This window comes from Triturus cristatus, chromosome 5_1 (assembly GCF_964204655.1).
Source record: "Triturus cristatus chromosome 5_1, aTriCri1.1, whole genome shotgun sequence".
Classification (NCBI taxonomy): Eukaryota; Metazoa; Chordata; class Amphibia; order Caudata; family Salamandridae; genus Triturus; species Triturus cristatus.
This window is the reverse complement of record NC_140587.1, coordinates 559,662,790-559,676,054: the sequence shown is the minus strand read 5'-3', so window position 1 is coordinate 559,676,054 and position 13,265 is coordinate 559,662,790.

The window sequence follows — 13,265 nt, the reverse complement described above, 5'->3', positions numbered from 1 at the left end:
CGCTCTCGGATGGCAATTGGCAAAGAAACAGCGAACTTCAATCCAAACAAAGGGGGTTTATTCAATTCATAGACCCGCCGTGACGCGTTTCGCCACTGTCGTGGCTTGTTCACACAGCGATACACCGTGAGAGGCACCATTACATACTATTGCCTATCATAAACAAAGAAAGAGGACTGTTACCTCTGAAATTGGCTAAGAAACACATGATCAAAACGGTCGCCATTTTAGCAAGTGCAAAATACATGGTTGCAACCTAAGTATAAACGTCAAATGGTACCAGTATTTACGTAGCAACGGGCGTTTTCACATAGACAAATTTGTCAATAAAGTTATATGAACATTTCTATACGATACATGAACATGTCAGTACAGAAGAAATAATTTGTGTCAGTATATTGGAAATAATTCGTTCACCTATGTCGAAATCCATCGTATTTTTAACGAACAAACTTAACATAACTTTAATAAAATTATGACGTTCAGTATTTAAATCGACAATAGAGCATTGCTGTCTAGTATTGATTGCGTATCTGTGGCCCTTTGGTGACGAATGCCCCTGACTCCACATGGTATTGCGGAAATTTTTTATGATCACATTGTTTCTCAGGCGAATTGTAATTAGACCCTTGTTAGTGGGTGATTGCGAAATTTATGGTTTTCTAATGTATGTAAGGCTATCATAGCATGGTGTCTTTTTGTCCCTTATTTCACCTGTATATTAAAATTAAGAACCATATGGTCTTATCTCACACAGAGAGAACCGTCGGATGATCTGAGGAGAAGGGGTAGAGATCTCAATCTGGGTCAGCCATACCACCCTTCCTTTCTTCCTGTTAAGAAGATAATACATACAAATGTAAATAAGTCATTGGGAAAATTTGACATCAAATACAAACAATATATACATTCATTCATTTTGAAGATGTATTGCCATTTCTTCGTCAAGGTTATGGCCATTCGGAAACAGGGTACACATACCTATTATATGTTTAGATTCACGTTGTCTAAGTCTTAAAACCCTGTTACCCCCTCTGACTTTAGGTGTGATCTGTTCAATGGCATAGTATGTGAGTTTTGAGGGATCTGAGAAATGATAACTTGCAAAATGACGGGCAATGGGATATTGTCTGTCCTGGTTGGTAATAGCACGCATATGTTCAATCACTCGTTTTTTTGCCATATGCGTGGTGCTACCCACATACCGGAGCTTGCAAGGACACTCCAACACGTAAATGACAAAAGTGCTGGTACATGTCAAGAATTGTGAGATACTCATCATAGTCCCCGTGCTGGTGTTCAAATATGTTTTGACCATTTTGCTATTCCCACAGGCTTTGCAATGGCCACACGGGTAAAAACCTGGTAAGTCAATACCTCTATTTTCTAGATTAGAATTGAGATCACTGTGTACTAGAACGTCCCTGAAGCTGCGTCCCCTTCTGTATGTAATCATAGGTTGTGTTGGTAGAGTTTTGCCTATGATGGAATCACTTTTTAAGATTTCCCAATGACGTTGTACAATCTTACGGACTTGGGTAGAGTGTCCATTGTACGTCATAATCAGCCTAGCTGTTTCCTCTTCTTCCTTTTGTGTTGTAATCATTTCTGGAGGTGCTAGAGTACTGGATCTTTCAACTGATTTGACTCTTTCTGTTGCTTTTTAGAGAACCCATGATGGATACCCTCTTGCTTTGAATCTCTCCATCATTATTCTTTCTTCCTTCTGGTAGTCTGATGCTAAACTACAATTCCTCTTATCTCTGAGTAATTCCCCGTAAGGGATGCTCCACTTCAAACTGTCAGGATGACTACTCAGAGCATGGAGCAAAGTGTTCCCAGCTGTACATTTACGACATAAAATCATATGTACAATGTTGTTCTTCACTTGGACACATGTGTCTAAGTATTCCACTTTCTCTCTGCTAATAGTGCTGGTTAGGATGATGTTCTTATTATTGTGGTTTAGCTTATCGATGAAGAGTACAGCTTCTTTTTCTTCTCCTTGCCATACCAAAAATATATCGTCGATATATCTAAGCCACAATATGACCCTAGTGAAATAGTGTTGTAGATCTGCTCTGGCTTGGGTCTCTTTCTCCCATGCCCCCATGAATAGATTCGCGTAACTTGGCGCGAAACACGTACCCATCGCGGTCCCGTGTTCCTGTTTATAGATCCTGCCATTGAACATGAAAAAATTGTTCATGAGACAGAATCTAATCATGTCCAAAATCATACCTGTGTGTTCCAGTAAATCAAGACTCCTACGTTTTAGAAATTCAGCACAGGATTGGATCCCTTGTTCATGATCTATTATCGTGTATAGTGAGTTTACATCCAAAGTTATAAGGATGTAATCTTCTTGCCATACAAGATCTGAGATTCTATTGAGAAAATCTTTTGTATCTTTTACGTAGGAGGGGAGGGTAAAGACAAATTCTCGTAAAAAATGGTCTACATATCGTGAGATATTTTCGAGGGCACTTCCTCTAGATGAAATGATCTGCCTACCTGGGGGATCGTTCCTATTTTTGTGAACCTTTGGGAGTAGGTACATAACCGGTAAGATGGGACAATCTTTTTTCAGGAAACAAAATTCCTCCCACTCCACCAGGCCTTTGTCTTTCCAATCATTGAGCAATTCCCACCCTTTGTTGATGCTCTCATTATACTCAGCCCGTGTTACATTGGTATATGTTTTACCATCATTCAATTGTCTTAAGGCCTCGTTAATATACATATCTTTAGGCAGAATAACAATGTTACCGCCTTTATCGGCAGGTCTGATTATGATGCTATCATCAGAGGCTAGATCTTTGATTGCTTCCTTCTGGGTTGCAGTGAGGTTGTATTTGAATTTTTTCATTTTTTTCATCCAGTTATTCTTTCTGAATTTCAACATGTCTGCACTAACTAGCTCCTGAAATGTATCGATGTTATCATGGCCCATTCTGGGGACAAAAGTGGATTGGGGTTTGAAGTTACTACATGCTACTTTGTCATGTTGTACTTCTAATTCATTTAAGATGGTTAGAGAGTCTGAGCTCATACCTGTTCCATCTGGATTGTTTTGGAGCTCATGCAAGATTATCACAGTATCAATATCACCAATGGTTAGTGCCTCTTCCTGTATATTACGTGATATTTGAAGTGTCTCTTTATTTTTGGGGGCTTCAATTTGTGCCACTTTTTTAGTTTCATTTTTCTGCAGAATTTAAACACATCAATTTTACTTTCAGTGTAATTCATAGGAACTGAAGGACAGAAGGATAGTCCCAAACAAAGAGTTCGTTTTACTTTCTCGCTGATGGTTTTAGTACTTAAATTAACTATAGTCTGATTTACCATTATATCATCCATCATTGATTCTTCTTGGAGCGAGTTTGTCTTTTTCCCATGTACTCCGTAGTTCTCTCTTCTCTTCCTTCTTTGCCTTGTCCTCTTCCTCCTCTTCCTCTGGTACCCCTTCCTCTTCCTCTGCCCCTTCCTCTCGGTTTCGGTGAATTCTCCATTTGATTCGTTGCTGACCTTGTTGTATGCCGGTTCTCTTTCATCAACCGGTATTCGTCTAAAAAAGTGGGTTTTGGGTAGATCATTCTTTCTGTTTCCGAGGTCGAGCTTTCTGAGGTTCTTACAACTGATTCTTCTGTATTGGTATCGCTGACTTCAGCGATATCTTCTACTTGTAAACTCTGTTGTTGATTGACGTTGACATTGGTTTCAACTGTATTCCTCTTCTCATACAGATAATCATACTTTCTGCTGTATGTTAGAACTCTACCAGACTCATAATCCCCACAGTCTCTATGCAGTTTTCGTTGTTTCCTCATTTTAATGTCTTCTTCCATTATTTTTAGGCGTTTCTTAATTTCTTCCAGGAATTTGACAACTGTATCTTGGTCATCATGGCTGTCCAACTTTTTCTTGATTTCTTCCATTTCTTGTTTGATTTTATCCCTGTCTGACCATGCATATTTGACCAGTATTACTAGCATTTTCCTCGAACTGCAAGCTGAGTTTGCTGACCACTCCTCCAGCATTTTAGAATCAGGAGAATCATACGAGGGGGTTATATAAATTCTTAATCCTCTGGGTATCATGGATTTGTCAATGTAATCCTGAAGTGATGTCGCTTCCCACCACTTGGAAATTTCTTGTTTGCTAAGTTTTTCAAATCTTTTCAGTATGCTACTGATCGTATCTTCGCTCGTTGCCCTTGTCTGAACAGGTCTAGCAACACCAGGTGCCCTCGCAAAAAGTGCTTGGGCTGCATCTCTACGTTCCTTTTCCTCATCCATCCGATTATCACAATGTGAGAAGAATATTCAAAAGTTTGTGATTTGGAAAGAACCATTCGCTACCTATGCCAATGCTGTTCGCTTTGTCAATGCAAAGTTCCCCAGGTCTAAGGGAATATGTGTGTCCTTGAAATAATAATACACACTGCCAGAGAGTGTCACTGCTTAAGTAGATTTGTTGGCGATTTAACAGTCATGTACCAATGACATTACTAGACCGCTTCTACATATAATCATTGCATTCTTCCACGCACCCATTACATGAACGTATATCACTCTTACCTGCACGGTGTATCCTGGTCCTCGTGGGATAGCGTGCGGTCTCTCTCGTTCAAAACGGCGTGGTCGTGACGTCCTTCCTCGTGGCAAAATATTCCTCTTAGCCGATCAAAAGGATACTGCATTCAATATAAACCAAGATCCTCCTTTCCGTATCCTCAATCAATTACAGGGTGGCGCGAGACCGGCGGAGCAAAACCGGCAATTCAATATTCATTCAAACGAAGTCCCACTCGCGCTCTCGGATGGCAATTGGCAAAGAAACAGCGAACTTCAATCCAAACAAAGGGGGTTTATTCAATTCATAGACCCGCCGTGACGCGTTTCGCCACTGTCGTGGCTTGTTCACACAGCGATACACCGTGAGAGGCACCATTACATACTATTGCCTATCATAAACAAAGAAAGAGGACTGTTACCTCTGAAATTGGCTAAGAAACACATGATCAAAACGGTCGCCATTTTAGCAAGTGCAAAATACATGGTTGCAACCCAAGTATAAACGTCAAATGGTACCAGTATTTACGTAGCAACGGGCGTTTTCACATAGACAAATTTGTCAATAAAGTTATATGAACATTTCTATACGATACATGAACATGTCAGTACAGAAGAAATAATTCGTGTCAGTATATTGGAAATAATTTGTTCACCTATGTCGAAATACATCGTATTTTTAACGAACAAACTTAACATAACTTTAATAAAATTATGACGTTCAGTATTTAAATCGACAATAGAGCATTGCTGTCTAGTATTGATTGCGTATCTGTGGCCCTTTGGTGATGAATGCCCCTGACTCCACATGGTATTGTGGAAACTTTTTATGATCACATTGTTTCTCAGGCGAATTGTAATTAGGTAACTATAACTTGCGCGACCGCAATCCACAATGTGTAATTTCAGATGTCATCATTGATGTCATGAGTGATGTCACTGACCATGTCATGAGTGATGTACTATGTGACGTCATCAGCAGTTTATTGTGGGCGCGCAAGTTATAGTTACCTGATCTAACTATAACGTGGAATTTCATTGGTTTTTTACGAGTGAAATGTACAGCTAACTATAACATGTGTGAAACCTATGGTTTTTTAAGTGAATTTGCAAGGTTTTGTAAATGATAATTCCTAACTATAACGTGTGTGAAACCTATGGTTTTTTCAGTGAATATATATATATATATATATATATATATATATATATATATATATATATATATATATATATATATATATATATATATATTACCTACTGGCGGTCGCCAGTAGGTAGTTATAGTTAGGACCAAGTTTCCATAGGATGAGAATTTTTTGTTATGCTTATAACTTTGGCGTTGTTTGATGAATCTTCATGAAATTTTCCAAACTAATTCTTTGTTCATATCAGCTCCTATGTTGAAAGCTTGGGGGTGATTCGTCAAGGGGGGGCGAGAAAAAGGGGGGTCCCAAAACATGTTTTCTCCATGCAATTTCCATAGGAAACTTTAGTCAAGGATACAGGTCGAACAGGTGAACAGAATTACCCCAAATTTGGCAAGGAGAAGGGTCTTGGTCTAGAAAGCATGCCTTTGCTTATTTTGTGTAAATCCGTTCAGTAGTTTTTGAGAAATATCGAAATTTACAGATATCGATATTTGGGAATTCTGCATCTGATTGGCTGAAGCGTTACGAGCACAAGCTTGCTGGTTACTGGCTGCGGACGGTTGCAACTAGGAAGTGTTGGCAGCCATTTTGTGATTCCGTTGAAGCGAGTAAGGGGAAAAAGGGGTGAAAAAAGTAGGAAAGAGGAGGGTAGGAGCGCTGTGAGCTCTGTGGGGTGGTTAGGGTGTGCTATACAGGGAGTGTGAAGCTAAGTATTCACCCCTACCGGTGTGAAAGTGCTGTTTTGCCCAGAGTGAGATGGTGCTGAGGTGAGGTGCCGGTAATCTCGGGGATGAAACCGTGTGGCTAAACAGTGAGCTGATTGCTGCAAACTGATGTGCTCTGGGCGCTGTAGCAGAGCTGTGCAAGTGGTGTTAGTATGTGTTTAGACTAAAGCGGGAGTGGGAAGCAAACTACTCACTCCTACCGGTCTAAAGACTCGGGGATCAAACTGTGAGCCTAAGCCGTGAGCTGATTGCTGTAAAGTGATGTGCTGTGGGCGCTGTAGGATACTGGCCACCGTAGCATACCTGTGTAAGTAATGTTAGTATGCGTTTATACTATACAGGGAGTGGGAAGCGAACTACTCACCCCTAACGGTGTGAAGACTCGAATGCAGTGTTTTAGCAAGCAGGAATAAAGAAATAAAAAGAAGAAGAATATAATGCAGAATGTAGCATTTCAGATTTGAGCCAATCAAAAGCATGGGTAAAAAGTGGGCGGAGCTTCCCCCACAATACTGTATACAGCATCTCTCGTCGAGGCGAAACCTAAAAATGAGGGAATTGCGTACCCGGTGTGACACCACATGTCTATGATGTAACACCGGGCCTGGCATCATGCACTCATCGCATACTGAATGCGCAACCGATGCGACCCCATACATATATGACGTAACGCGCGGCTTGGTACAGCGCACCCCTCGCATACCAAACTAGCAGCTGGCACGACATCATATGTATATGATGTTAGGCGGAACGCGGTGCCACGAACCCGTCGGATACGAAATGCGCATCCTTTACGAGTTTAGCAATATGGCAGATAGGATTCGCGTGCTGATGGAGCTTGGTACACTACCGGTACGGGACTCCAGTTTTCTCAAAAACAAAAACAAAAAAAGATATAAATACATACTTTTTTTGAAGATATAAAACATGACATAATCTTTTTAATTAAAAAAAGGATAATAGAGTTCCAAAATATTACAAAAAAATAGAAAAAATATAGGTTTTATAAATATTAAAATATGAAATTAACATTTAGAAAACCTTCGAAATTCACTGAAAAAAACGTAGGTTTTACAGCCGTTATAGTTAGGATTTTGCATTTAAAAAATCTTTGAAATTCACTAAAAAACCATAGGTTTCAGGGATGTTATAGTTAGTTGGATATTTGACTCGTATAAAACCAGAGAAATGTGCCCGTTATAGTTAGTTGAGCTAACTATAACTCGCACGCCCACAATGCACTGGTGATGACGTCACATATTACATCACTCATGACATGGTCAGTGACATCACTGATGACATCACTGATGACATCTCAAATGACATCACTGATGACATCACTGATGACATCGTCCATGTGATAATTTGATGCACATACTGATTCCCTAATATAAACTTTGATACACGCACTCTGAAATACAGACTACTATTTATGAAACGATACACACAAAAATGCCAGATACTACATACCACCCACTATTTCCTAGGTCTACACACACACACATCCAGTCACTTATACATGCAGTTACTCATCAATACAGTACTGTAATATGCACTCATACACCTATACATACAGTCACATTCCGCCACTCATCCATAGAGTTACTCAAACACGTAGTCAGTCATGCAAAGAATCAATCACATACCTATTTACTTGTGTAAATAGTTATACACACCAACTCCGTTATTTATACACACACCACATCACTTATTTATGCAGATACTAACACATACTTACTTTGTTATACAATCACTGATACAAGCAGACACTCGTTTATAAACCCACTCTTCAAATAACTTACTCTCACGTATAGTCATTCATATACTCTAACACTCACGTATACTGCCTTAAAACATATGTAGTTACTCACACATATACCACTGAGACATTCATTCACTCACCAACACACCCATACGCACATTAACTCACCCATACAGCCCTTCCCAGATGCACTTTTGAATCCATACAACCAGTGAATCACCCACTCAGACATCTATGCACAGAGTCACATACCCCCCCACCCACCCACACAGACACTCAGGCACCCATATAGATACTCAGACAACAAATCAATAACCCATATAGACACTCATGTAGCTACTCACTAACCCATGCAGCCGCTTACACACCAACTGAGAGACTAATACAGACTTTCACATAGTTTAGTCACTAACCCACGCTTTCAGTAAGATACGTTCAATCACTCACTTATACAGTCAGTAATGCACCTACTAAATAATCCATTCAGGCACTTGTAAATCCACTCATTCTTCAATACACCTTGGCATAGATATATATGAAAAATATTTAAACTTTACAGAAACACACATTCACTGGGTCATCAGTGATGTCATTTGAGATGTCATCAATGATGTCATCAGTGATGTCACTGACCATGTCATGAGTGATGTAATATGTGATGTCATCACCAGTGCATTGCGGGCGCGTGAGTTACAGCTAGCTCAACTAACTGTAACGGGTGAATTTCTCTGGTTTTATATGAGTCAAATGTTCAACTTACTATAACGTCCCGGAAACTTATGGTTTTTTAGTGAATTTCAGAGTTTTTTTAAATGCTAATTCCTAACTATAACGTCTGTAAAACCTATGTTTGTTTCAGTGAATACATATATATATATATTTTCACTGAAAAAAACATGTTTTACAGACGTTATAGCTAGAAATTTGCGTTTAAAAAACCTTACAAATTCACTGAAAAAGCCATAGGTTTCAGGGGCATTATAGTTAGCTGGACATTTCACTCGTACAAAACCATAGAATTTCCACCATTATAGTTAGTTCAACTAACTATAACTCGCGCCCCTGCAATGCACTGCTCATGACATCACATATTACATAATTCATGGCATGGTCAGTGACATCACTGATGACATCTCAAATGACATCACTGATGACATCACTGATGATGTCATCCAGTGATTGTGTGTTTCTGTAAAGTTTAAATATGCTTTATATATATGCCAAGCTGTATTGAAGAATCAGTGGGTGTATAAGTGTCTGGATGAACGATTTACGAGGTGTGTGACTGATTGTATAAGTGACTGATTAAACGTGTCTTACTGAATGCATGCATTAGAGACTAAACTGTGTGAATGTCTGTATCAGTGTGTCTGTTGTTGTGTAAGCTAGTACATGGATTAGTCAGTAGCTACATGACAGTTTATATGGGTTATTGACTGTTTGCCTGAGTATTTTTATGGGAGACTGAGTGTGTGTGTGGGTCGGTTGGAGGTGTGTGACTCTGTGTATAGATGTGTGACTAGTTGATTCACTGGGTGTATGGGTTCAAGACTGCATGTGGAAACAGCTCTATGACTGGGTGAGTGTGTGTATGGGTGTGTTCGTGAGTGAATGGAGATCTCAGTGGTACATGTAAGTAGCTACATATGTAAAAGGAAGTTCATGTGAGTGATGGTGTATATAAATAATTATATGTGACAGTGAGTAATTACGAAAGTGGCTGTATGGATGAGTGTGTACTTGTATCACTGATTATATAAGAAATTAAGTATGCACTACTATCTGTATGAATTAGTGAGGTGGTGTGTGTATAACTGTATAGGTGAGTAAATGGGAATGTGATTGATTCTTTACATGACTATCTAGGTCTGTGAGTAACTTCATGGATGAGTGGCGGTATGTGACTCAATAGGTGTATGACTGCATATGATAGTCTTGTATTGAGGAGTGACTGCATGTATAAGTGATTGTATGGGTGAATGAGTGGATGTGTGTGTAGGCCTAAGGATCAGTGAGTGGGTATGTAGTAACTGGTATTGGTGTCTCTATGGTTTCAAAAATGGTAGTCTGCCTTTTAGAATGGATGTATCAAAGGTTATATTAGGGTGTGAGGAGGTGCATCGGATTATTACGTGGATTATGTCATCAGTGATGTCATTTGAGATGTCATCAGTGATGTCATCAGTGATTTCACTGACCATGCCATGAATGATGTAATATGTGACATCATGAGCAGTGCATTCAAGGGGCACGAGTTATAGTTAGCTGAACTAACTATAACGGTGGAATTTCTATGGGTTTGTACGAGTGAAATGTCCAGCTAACTATAACGCCCCTGAAACCTATGTTTTTTTCAGTGAATTTCTAAGGGTTTTTAAATGCAAATTTCTAACTATAACTTCTGTAAAACCTATGTTTTTTTCAGAGAATTTCAAAGGTTTTTTAAATGCTAATTTCTAACTACAATGTCCCTGTAACATATAATGTTTTTTTGCGTAAATTTTAAAAAGACGTGTATACTTTTTATAATGAAAACTAACTTAACAGTAGTCTTTTATAAATTATAATTATGGCTCCTGGTATTATGGTATTTATTTTTTGGGCAATTCCATCTGTATTTATCTATATTTTTTTAAAATAATTGTATCTGTATTTAGCCATATATATTTTGGGTTTTGTGTAAAAATGAATCTGAAATGAGTATATTTCCACATTTATTTACCTGGTGACTATGCACTCATGCCTGAAGGACTGACTGTTTTCAGTCATATAAACACTCTCAGATGATAAAATATGCACAACCTTGATATTAAAATGTGCATGTTTTCTTTTATAAGTATATATATTGTTGTTTAAGGCTCTTTACTAAAATTATTTTATTGTTTTAACCCTTTTACTTTTAGAACGACAGACCTATTGGCCTGGTAGTCATGATTGACAGCATTTCGAATCACTCAAAAAATAACCCAATTTCCGTTTTTATCCATATTTTAAAATAAAGACAGAGAGGAAAATAAATAGTTTTCTGTCTGTATTTATCTGCAAAAATCAGTAAAAACGGAAAACAGGAAGCCCTATTTATAATTTAACAATGTTTGCAACTTAATTAGCAGTAATTAACATATAAGTGTAGTAAAAGTGTGACGCAGCACCTATAATACCTGACTTCGAACAACAGTGTTCACAGTTCGATTCCCGGCTCGAGCAGCATGTCAGCCCAACACTATCTCACTGTGGGCAACACCTTGCTTAATCTTCCCAATGCCCCCAAGCGCTGGCACACCTTTCCGGGGGTAGCAGTACGCTTTACAAATGCTGTCATTTTTTTAATTTAACAGCATAGTGATGACAAATTTTAGCAAGTCTTTTTTTTTCTTCTATTGTGAACGATATTTTTCGGTCCCCGGCCCAGAAGCAGACAGCAGAGGTGGCGGACCCGGTCAGCAAGTCAAGAATTAGAACAGAGGACGGTTGATAATGACTAACTCCCTACTGTGAGAACTCAACAATCAAATTCATAATAGCCACCATATACGACATACGACATTTGAGTCTTCAGATACATTCAGATTTTATCAGATTTTAAAAGGAGAAATCATATTTATGAATGAATTCAGCACAGACCGCAAGAAAAATAGTTTTTTGCCCTGAAGAAGTCCGCGAGGATGAAACACGTTGTCTACGGTCTTTTTATCTAGCTGGAAAGAAGTTTTGAATAAAGAATTTGATGAAAACAACTCTATTGAACTGCTATTTGCTCTGATGAAATGTGATTTACAAATGCATACTTGAATTTAAATATTTCCTGTTTACCTTGACTGAAATTTGAGTGCTGGACCATTGTGTTTTGTTTATAGTTAATTGAGACAGTTCTTGTCTTAGGAGATTTAGGGGTTTTGGATCTCTGGTCCGCAGCACCTTGCTTGTTTAGCTAAAAAATTCACTAAGGATAGGTGCAATTTTGTCTTGCCTCAAACCTCGTCCGTTTGTATCACAATATTTTTTTTATGTCTTCTATTTAGATGTTTTAATCATGAGAATGCAAATGACACAGTTTGCCGGGTAACAGTTTTTAAACTTTCCAACGTATGTACATATTAAGGAACTTATACGTGTTGCGATGGAAATCGAAACCTTTACTGCTTCACATTTTGTAACTTTTCCCAACACGTGCACAAGTTAAACAGTTAAAACGTGAGCACGTGTAAACTATAAAACGTGACATCTAAATAGGCGGTGCCACATCTTCCTTTCATAGACTACTCAATAACCAAAAAGTATATAAACCACACCCGTTGTTCGATTAGTTTCGTTTTCGCAAGTTATTTATCCATGTCCATTCTGTGATGCAGGTCCCCTTTTCTAGCGTCGGATTCTTGTTTTGCGGCAACAAAACATATTCTGATGTTGTAAGTGTTTGATTATGGCATAGTAGATATTTATAATACGTAGCTATTTGTCAATATTTAAACATTTATATCTAGAAAAAAGTGTTATTTCATGTTTTACCTTTATTTCTATAACGTCAGCAGCTTGTTTTCAGAAACGGACAGATTACAGCAAACATTGCTCCTTTTCTGGCTCCTTTTAGCTTATATATTGTGACTTTCTATATTATAATATTGACACTGTACTTCACTTCAGAGGAGTTGGTGATCCGTCGGCGAAAACCCTAAAGAATTTATAATTAACGTCACCAGCTTCCAGTTGTTAGTCTGTTTTCCCCTGGGGATCATATACTGCCAATATATATTATAATATGAACAGTCATGGTGATCTCAGAGGAGTTCATGACCCATCGGCGCAAAGAGTAAAGATATATAAGCAACGTCACCAGCTTCCGGTTTTTAGTCTGTTCCCCCCCTTTTGATCATATACTGTGAATATGTATATTATAATTTTCACAGTCATAATGATCTCAGAGGAGTTTATGACCCATCGCCACGAAGATCAACCATTTCAAAGTCCGGTGAAAAAAGAATCTCTGAAAATATTCACAGCTCGAAAGTATTTTGTTATTGATCTTCTGTTGTATTCATCACTTTATTTTCCT